At 37.1% G+C, this 9,483-nt stretch overlaps 1 pseudogene; it reads left to right on the forward strand.

The window, feature by feature from the left end:
• The window catches only part of LOC122067522, a 9,343-nt pseudogene extending 432 nt beyond the window's left edge, over window positions 1–8,911 (forward strand).
• Window positions 8,912–9,483: the final 572 nt, after the last annotated feature.

Genomic DNA, 9,483 nt, shown 5'->3' on the forward strand with positions numbered 1-9,483 from the left:
CCCCCCCCCCCCAATTTTCTCGTTGTACCTCCTATACCATCGATTTAGGTTTTGCGTTCTCTTGATGATCTGCACACGATTGTTTAATTCATGGTCCATGGCTCTTGGTTAAGTTTAGTAGGGCTTTGGATTTAGCCAAGCATTTACGGCTATCCAGCATTTACTTCCCTGCAGCATCTTTGCCATAATTTTCTTTGTTTTGAGCCTAGTCGTTTGGGTTTTCCTGACTTAATCATGAGCGCACTGGGGTTCTGCCATGAGATTATCTATTGGTTGTCATAAGGCCTAATGCTTTAGGATGATACTTGCGATGACTAAGGGAGATATGGACAACTTCTACAAGCACTGACTAAGCAGCCACGTGGCTGATGAAAAGTATCCAAGGTGCCTACCTGTAGACACTGCAAACCTATGTAGAGGCAAAAATGCAACGCTGCATTAACTTGGATGAGAAATAATGATCGCATAGCAATCCTATATTGGTAAATGTGTCTTCAATTTCCTGTATTTCCGACATGTATTATTGTGGTATACATGTTCAGAACCTGATGTTTTTAAGCTTCACAGTAGGTTAAATTGAGTTGGTCTTCCATAGTTCACAGTGTTGACCACCAAATATCTGTTTATGAAAAAAAGAAAAAAAAAAACATATGGTTGCATTCTACAAATACTTTATTGAAAAAATAATAAGGTTAACATTCAACACATTGCTCAAGAGCTGAGACATGAAAAGGACCAGAAGAAAATTACAGTGTCTGACCATCCCCAGTAGTTATGAAAACATTCCACTACATCCTCTTGTTGAGTTCATGGGCCAATCCATGGGTAGACCTAGGAATAGGAACGAGGTGTTCAACACATACAACAACAATACAACGAACTAAGTCCAATCCCAACTTAATGGGGTCGGCTACATGGATCCCACAAAACAAAGTAGGAAAAAACTGTGGTCTAAACAGAGAAAGGGGGAATGAAGAGATGCATAAATGAGGAAGGAGAAATGCAAGAGGAAAGTAAGAGGAAAGAGGCACAACCCAGCAAGTCAAGAGATTATCCACTAAATGGGATCGGCAACATGGATCCTTGCTCTCCAATAGGCTCTATCCAAAGTCATACTTGGTACAAGATCCAAACTATGCATGTCATTTCTCGCAACTTCTCCTATGGTCATTGTAGGCCTGCCCCTAGTTCTTTTTTCTCTAGGCTTTCGTTGAACGTGACCATTCCATCTCATACGACTTTCTCGGAGCTCGTCATTGATTGGAGATGTTCAACACATATTATTGTTTATTGTTAATTGTTAGTTTTATGGTAATTTACTGAGATTTACTGTATGTCTACCTTGAAGGGTGCACCGGAGAGATGGAGGTTGATTGAGGTGCATGGTACAGCTGTGGGGCTTCCAACCGATGACGACATGGGAAACAGTGAAGTTGGTCATAATGCACTGGTGCTGGACGGATTTATGCCCAAGGGTAAACTGTTGTGTTCTGGCCCTGATGATATCTAAGTAAGTTTTATAATGGTAAACCAAATAACTACCCAATACCCACCCGTTTAATCTTTTGACCATTTGTTTTAATAAAAAATTGTAAATGCTTAATGCAGAGTAAGACCTCAAAATGGCTTACAAAATATTAAACCACTAAACTACCAATGGTCTTTCATCAATTTGGAAACAAGAGCCAAAATATAAAGGTGGGACACATTTCACTCTTTTTGTGGTAGGCAGTTGGGTGGGTGTGTTTTTCTATTTTCTGATCAACTAGAAAGACTGCTTTGTCTGTTCTCTTAAAGGCCTGTCTTGTGTAGAATCAAGGCAGTACTAGGGCAACTCATAGGTTTTCTTAAAAATGTTTCCCTGTTGCTAATGCTTGGTTGTCAAAAAGCGGCTCAGGAATGAAGGCTGCTTCCCCAGCGCTGCCCTTCATTAAGGGGGATTCTAGCCCTGAGGCCTTCTCCACAGGGACTTATTTGTGCCTAACCATGTAACAAGAAGGTTTCAAATCTAGGTTTTCACATTAATTGGTCTTCTTGAACTCAAAATGAATTTCTGCTATTCTGGAGTTATGGTGAGATACAGGAAATTTGAATTATACCTAGCTGTAGTTGGTTAAAGCTTGACGGAGCTTCTTTTTTTTTTTTCGGAGGGTGTGGGGTGGGGAAGGGAAGTTGGCAAAAGCTGTTGGAATTTTTTAAATTTAAGTGAATCAATGACAAGGTGTGGCCAGTCTAAGATTTTGTTCTATCAGCAGTTTCATCAAAGTCAAACTCTTTAAGGTTCGAAAATAGTTAAAAGCGTCTCTTAATTATGCAGCCAGCTGGATAGGGAAGAAAGGTGTTAAGAGGACCAAAATTAACACAATGACAAACATCAAATTTTACAAAGAAACTAGGGCTGTACTTTTTTTATTCATAATTTACGACATGATATAGCAATCAAGTGTCTTTCTTGGATACTCGTGCATTTAGAAAAAGGTATTTGATGTTATGATCACAGTATATAAGTGCTAATATTATGTTCTTTGGAAATAGGGGTGGCAACCAGTTGACCTTGGCTGGTTTCACCAATTTGAGACCCTCGACTGTCAACGCCCGATTAAGGAATCGATCTCCAAAACTTAGCATTGTGGCCAACCAGTAAAGAATTGGTTGGTTACGAGCCTTGTTGGTCTTCGTCCCAACATGTCCTCTTCAATCATGACCCAGTCCAACTTGAACCAACCGAGCCAAGCACTTCGATGCATTTATCCTAGAAAAGCCATATTTTATTGACAAAATTCTCATTAGTGATGGTCATGGTTCAAGAATTCGAGCTCGCATGTTTCGCAGGTATTGACCTAGGTCGAAACTAAACTTTAGGGGATTTTAAAAAATCACCTGTTTCGACCAAGTTTCGAAACATGGGAAATTTCGACCTTCACTTGTGCATTTTTTCTCCCAAGTGTGGGAAACTTGGGAAAACAATGGAGATTCTCATTTTTTGGCACTTAAGATATTATTCATAAATAAGGAAATACCCCATATTTGAATCCAATAAAACTAGTTTAAAAATCAAATTCCTAAAGGATAAAAAGTCAACCCTCCCAGTCCAAGAACAAAAACTGAATTTTGGTTATAGGGGCGATTTTCAACTTTTAAATGTTGGGGTTTTTTTCAATTATGAAAATTTTATAAATCCTATAATGTTAAAACATTTCAAAAAATCAAAATTCTGGAAAAATAATATTTTGTTTTGATATCCCTAAAATTATTTTCATTCAGGCGATTCTAATAGCATTCGCACACTTTAAAATAAGTTTGACCAGAGCATAACTATGTCATTACAATTCAGATTTAAGTAATCTTAGACTTGTTAGAAAGCTGGTTTTATGTTATAAGTAATACAAAAAGTCTCATGTAAAAATAAAATTTGACCAGTCAAAATTATTATAGAACAAGAGCGTTTCTTTAAATGTTGACTCTTTATAACTTAATGTGACTTAATGTTGATTTTTTATGATTTGATGTGGCTAAATGTGATTTTAATGACTTAATGTAGCTTAATATTGATTTTTTTATGATATAAAGTATATATAGCTTACTAAATAATGTTAGAAAAGATAACATGCGTGCCTTGAGAGTAGTGAGTCACTACTTGGATGGAACCACCTAGACACTCTATTTGGAATTGAGTCACTACTTTTGAATGTTGAGTAATTGAGTCACTACTGTTCAGTGTTGATAGACAACTATTGATGATGTAATATTTTTATCTGTTTTGGATCATTTGGATTATGTCTTATGTTTTGATGTAGATTGTAGACTATATATAGTCATTATGTAGTAAAGTTTCAGAATTTAAGCCAACAAGTCATCGTATTGATTATCGAACCTTTGTTTCACCACACAAGTAAGACTTTGTGTTTTTTTATGAAACTAATGATGTGAATGTGTTAGAAATGTTTAAAATATGCTATACACAAAAAATCAGACAAAAAAACACTATTTGGGGGTCGAAACCTAAGTTTCTACCATTCCGGGAAAAATTCTCTTGTATCCTCGAAATTTCTCAGGTTTCCACTGAAATTTCGGTCTCCTCAGAGGTCGAAACCCCGATACCATGAACCTTGGTGATGGTAATATAGATTGCCTCAATCTTCTATTGATTCTTTCACATTCTGCCTGTTGCTGATGCTTTCGATCTTCATGTTCTCTTGTTCCCACAACAAGGGGATGAAAGTCACTGAAATGAAGACCCAACTCTACACTTTGCAGGTGCTGTAGGTTAGCTTTTCTTTCTGGCTCAAAAGCCAGTTGTACTTGTTTATGGTGGTCATAGATCAATTTTACCACAGGCTGGTAGTATATCAAGCTGATTTACAATCAGTTGCAATCAACTAGCTGTGCGTTAGTGCCCATGCAACGAAGAAGAAACCCAAAGGAAGAAGGCCAGAGCTGGAGGGAATTGTCCCAGTAAGCCTGAAACAGATAGGGAAGAGCCCACGCTCTGTGAGGGAGAATACGGGCAGACAGATGATCTACAAGTTAGAAGAGCCGAAGAGGGAGGGCTGAGGGCTTACCTGTGAACCATGGTCAGTCTTGGAAAAACATGGATCATGTATCTAGCTCCTGTTGGAATGTGGCATGAGAGGGGTTCAACAATGTTAGGAGTGTTTGCTGAGATAAAAGCAGTTTTACAAATACCAAGTCTTCATGCTGAAGTGAACAATGACAGGAACATTACTGTATACTAGTTGACTAGAAAGAGAGAGAGGACCGTGGTCTGACCTATTAACCATAATCGTTTTTGGCTTGACCGATTGAGCGGACATCGATGGAGAGCAAGTGATGGCGGGGTGTAGGGCAAGCGACAACCACCTCCTACAACTTAATACACACATACACATACACATACACATGATATTTTACCTGAGACCTGTTCCCGGCTGTTTAGGGTGTGTATGGCAATGTTCCTATTCCAAATTAGTATTTCTAAGTCAAAATTTTCATTTGTTATTTTTTATGTTTCTGTTAATTTGGAATACTTTTGTACAAGAAAATGTTGTATGGTAAAGTTGAATTGGAGGTTGTGGCAATGGAGGTGGTATTGGCGGCGCCGGCAGTGGAAAGAGTTTGATGTCATAAAACTTTCCCCTTTTATGCACACTTTTGCTTTAACTTTTTCTTTTCCTGAGCTTGATTTTAATGTTTCTCAAAAGGGCATCAAAACTACTTTCTTCTTTTCTTTTCTTTTCATCAGGTTCATTCCAAAAAAAAAAAAAAGACCAAACAACACAAAATTTTTGTTCCAAATGTGTTCTAAAAAGTACAAAAAACCAGATTTTTTTTTTCTTTTAACATTTCCATACACGCCCTTATTATTAGAAAATAGTCTGGTTTCGGGCTTTAAGCGGTCGGCTCTAGTCAAGCCTACCTCTGAAGAGTTGAACAAAGCACATGAAGCCTTTTGAATGGGTCAAAACTTCAACCAAAAAGGTCCAAAATGGGGTGGAAAATTTATTATGTATCAAACCATAAGTATGTCATTAGTCCGTAAAAGCAAGCAACAGATTAATTAAAGGTACCAGGAAAAATATATATTGATAAGAATGATATTGATGAATCCATTGCAGGATATGAAAATATGGTTTGGGATGGGAGTGAAAATTATCATGGTATTTAGACGATTAAAATGTATCGTTTTGCAAAAATGATACCAAAACTGCCAACCAAACCCAAAATCTCATAGAAGTGTCGAAATTTTAGTCAACTCCTTGCATTCCTTTTGAGTTGCACATAGTTTCTTTACGACCTTCGTCAAAATCAAATATTTTGCTAAATCTCGGTGTATTTCATACTAAGATTGGAGGAGTAAGATATAGACTTCAGTAGTGAGGTCTAGTGCGGAAGCTGAATATACAACTATGACTCATATTACAGCTGAGTTGATGTTGTTAAAGTCTTCTCTTCAAGAGCTTGATTTTCCAACTAATAAACCTATTCACATGTAATCAGGTAGCCATTATATTGACACTAATTTGGCTTTCATGAAAGGACTAAGCATATTGAATTTGATTGTCATTTTGTGCAAAATGCTGTAATAAGGTGATCTCGACTTCATTTGTCAAATCTACTCAGCAACTTGGTGATTTTTTTTTTAACCAAAGTCTTGTTTAAAAGTGTGTTTCTTCAATGTTGTTCCAAGTTGGGCATGAGTTATATATATGTTCCAACTTTAGGGGGATTGTTTAGATATATGTATTGCATGGGTACTTTTGGAATAGCTTTTATTCCTTAGGGACTCTGTAGACATAAGTAAGCCGGTATACTTGTAATCAAGGATTAAATCGGTATTTGTCGTTGTCTTAGTCGTGTAAATTTAAGATATGTATCAGAGGTATCATATTGTTTCGGAGATATGCTAAAGTTCGCACATAAATGGGTAGGATACACATATTTATCCACTTTTTGCCAAAAAGGAAAAAGTGTAATGTATAACATGTCTCATGCATAAATACTAAAATAGAGAAGACTTTACTGAGAGACAAGTACCTTCAATTGAAATTGTTATAAATGATGATGGTTCTTACATGTAGATAGTCTATTATCAACTTTCGAAGAAATTTTAAAATCTATAAACTAATTGATGTAATAATTCATGTTTGATGTAATGTTTTAATTTATTTTACCTAAATCTACTCAAAATAGCAAAAAACATAAGTAAAACAAATATTTTCATTCATTCTGGCAAATATACGTATCATCGATACCCAATTTTTTTTATAAAATACATGTATTGTATCAAAATTGACTGATACCGATACGTATCAGCCGATACAGTATGATACACACCGATACTTTAAAACCATGCTTGTAATTGGTCAATTACATTGTTATAAATACAAGTTACTGCTACTGATTGGACGAACTCACTATTCTCTCCAATCGGTAGCTATTGTTCTCTCTATCCTCTCTTCTTCTCTTCTCTCTTGTTTCCTTCTTCTTTTCCTCCTTGTTAATATTGTTGATTGTTCTAGGTTTGAAACTGTCACAATCTTTTAACCATAGTTGGGTCTAGTTCTGGCTGGACTCCCAAAGGTTTGAGCCAAACTTACAGGGTCAGCACATCCAAGCCCACCCATCATAGAATAGGCCTTGGGTGACCTCTATATTTTGTCTTCTACTTATATTAGATTGCTGTCATTTGTCTAATAAATTGCCTGTACTGATTTTTATTAGTTTCTAAATACAGAGCGAAGCTTGTTGACCTTGCTCTTGCCTCGGGAAAAATCTATGAAGGAGAAGGTTTTAAGTTCATAAAGGAATGTTTTGACACCGGCACATTGCACCTCATCGGGTTATTAAGTGATGGGGGTGTTCACTCTCGGCTTGATCAGTTGCAGGTAGACATTATGATTATGCCATTGTTTAGTCTTTCTGAGACTTAGCTGTGATTACTATTATTATCATTGTTGTTTTCGTAGTTTCTGTTAAAAGGAGCTACCGAGCATGGTGCAAAGAGAATCCGTGTTCATATTCTCACTGATGGCCGTGATGTTTTGGATGGTTCAAGCATTGGGTTTCTGGAGACTCTTGAGAATGACCTCTCAAAATTACGGGAGAAAGGCATCGATGCACAGATCGCTTCTGGTGGTGGCCGCATGTATGTTACAATGGATCGTTATGAGGTAGGCTGATTTATGGATTTCATAATTTTAAGCTTCAATTATGATCTAGGGACAGTTTACCTAGGCTTTTCTAGTGTCTATACTACATGCATGAGGCCATTGCTCTCACCAAGTATCCTGTGGTCAGAAAAAATATGGAAAAAGTTGTATGGAAAAGCCTACAGATTATTGAACAATTGATCAGATTGATTACTTTTTGGCATAGTAACTTCTTAATGATCAATTAAATTGCCAGCCTTTTAGGTCTACACATTTACCCATATGACTTTCTTTCCATCTGTTCTATGGGTTTACATTTCCGAACTGTACTATCTTTAGTTTTTTCTAAGGTCAATCCATCTACTTCATATCATTGCAGAATGACTGGGGTGTTGTGAAACGAGGATGGGATGCCCAAGTTCTTGGTGAAGCACCGTTCAAATTTAGGAGTGCAGTGGAAGCTGTGAAGAAGCTGAGGGAGGATCACAAGGCCAATGATCAGTACTTGCCTCCATTTGTTATAGTTGATGAGAGTGGGAAGGCTGTGGGCCCCATATTGGATGGTGATGCTGTTGTCACTTTCAACTTCCGTGCAGATCGTATGGTTATGCTTGCCAAGGCACTTGAGTATGAAGACTTTGATAAATTTGACCGTGTTCGATTCCCGAAGATCCACTATGCTTGAATGCTCCAATACGATGGGGAGTTGAAGCTTCCAAGGCTTTACCTTGTCTCACCTCCAGAAATAGAGAGAACATCTGGTGAATATTCAGTGCACAATGGTGTCCGCACTTTTGCCTGCAGGTGAGGCTAAGCCACAGGAATCTGTAGGTGTTCCCAAAAATTTAGATATATAAACTGCCACGGCAGTTCTTTTCGGCCTTCAATGCTAGGCTGAGAGGTCTGCTAGTTGGAAGAATCTAGACACAGGCTTTGTCATCTTACCAATCCTACATATTCATTAAGTACGAAATTTAGTCTTCTTGGCCCCACCTTAATTCAAAGGGTTATTGTTGTTGCTCGACTGCCTGGTGAATATTTTCATGATGCAGTTGCATTGGACATCAATCCTGTATGGAGGCCTAGGTGTAAGTCTAGGAGGCCCACAAGGGGCAGGTGGCAGTCCAATGGGCTGAAAACAAGCTTTGTGTAGTTTTGTTTTACAGGTTGAGCCTTTTATTTTCTTGGGTTCTTATTGTAATGGCACTAATTTATAAGCCTATAAAGTGGCAATAAAGTATGACTACAAAATTAGTATGTAAGTGAAGTGTTTTGAGTTAGATTATGATGCTTAATAGGTTGTAGTGCTTTGTTTCGAGTCTTTTTACTTTAAGTCAATATGAAAGACTAATTAGGGGTCCTTTTGAGTCAACTTGGGAATTTTAGAAGGTCTTTATTTTTACAGTTTTGGTTTCAAAATCTGATCTTCCCAATCGAAACTAGAAATCCTATTGCTACTATACTTCTTCAACATCTGAGTCTTTTGTACTGATTTTCTAGATATAATTTCAGATTGATGTTCTACTGCTGCTGCTGAATATGAATATGCTTCTTGATCTGTTCTTAGAACTGCATTATCTGTTGATTTCAGAAAGCCTTTTCTTACTAAAATTCTTCAATTCAATTCCAATTTTGAAACCTTTTTATTTTCTGGTCTCTGTTTAATTTTATCTGATTGTTATTACATTGTTCTGTTCTGATTTAAATCCCTATAGTACCTATTGATATAATTTTGCAGTGTTCCAACTTTTGTACTCCCAATAGGATTACTGCATCTCTGTGAATCTGTCTATCTTGATTTAGATCATCTTTTGCAGACCTATTATGGTAACTG

Source organism: Macadamia integrifolia, unplaced genomic scaffold, assembly GCF_013358625.1.
Source record: "Macadamia integrifolia cultivar HAES 741 unplaced genomic scaffold, SCU_Mint_v3 scaffold2956, whole genome shotgun sequence".
NCBI classification, from domain to species: domain Eukaryota; kingdom Viridiplantae; phylum Streptophyta; class Magnoliopsida; order Proteales; family Proteaceae; genus Macadamia; species Macadamia integrifolia.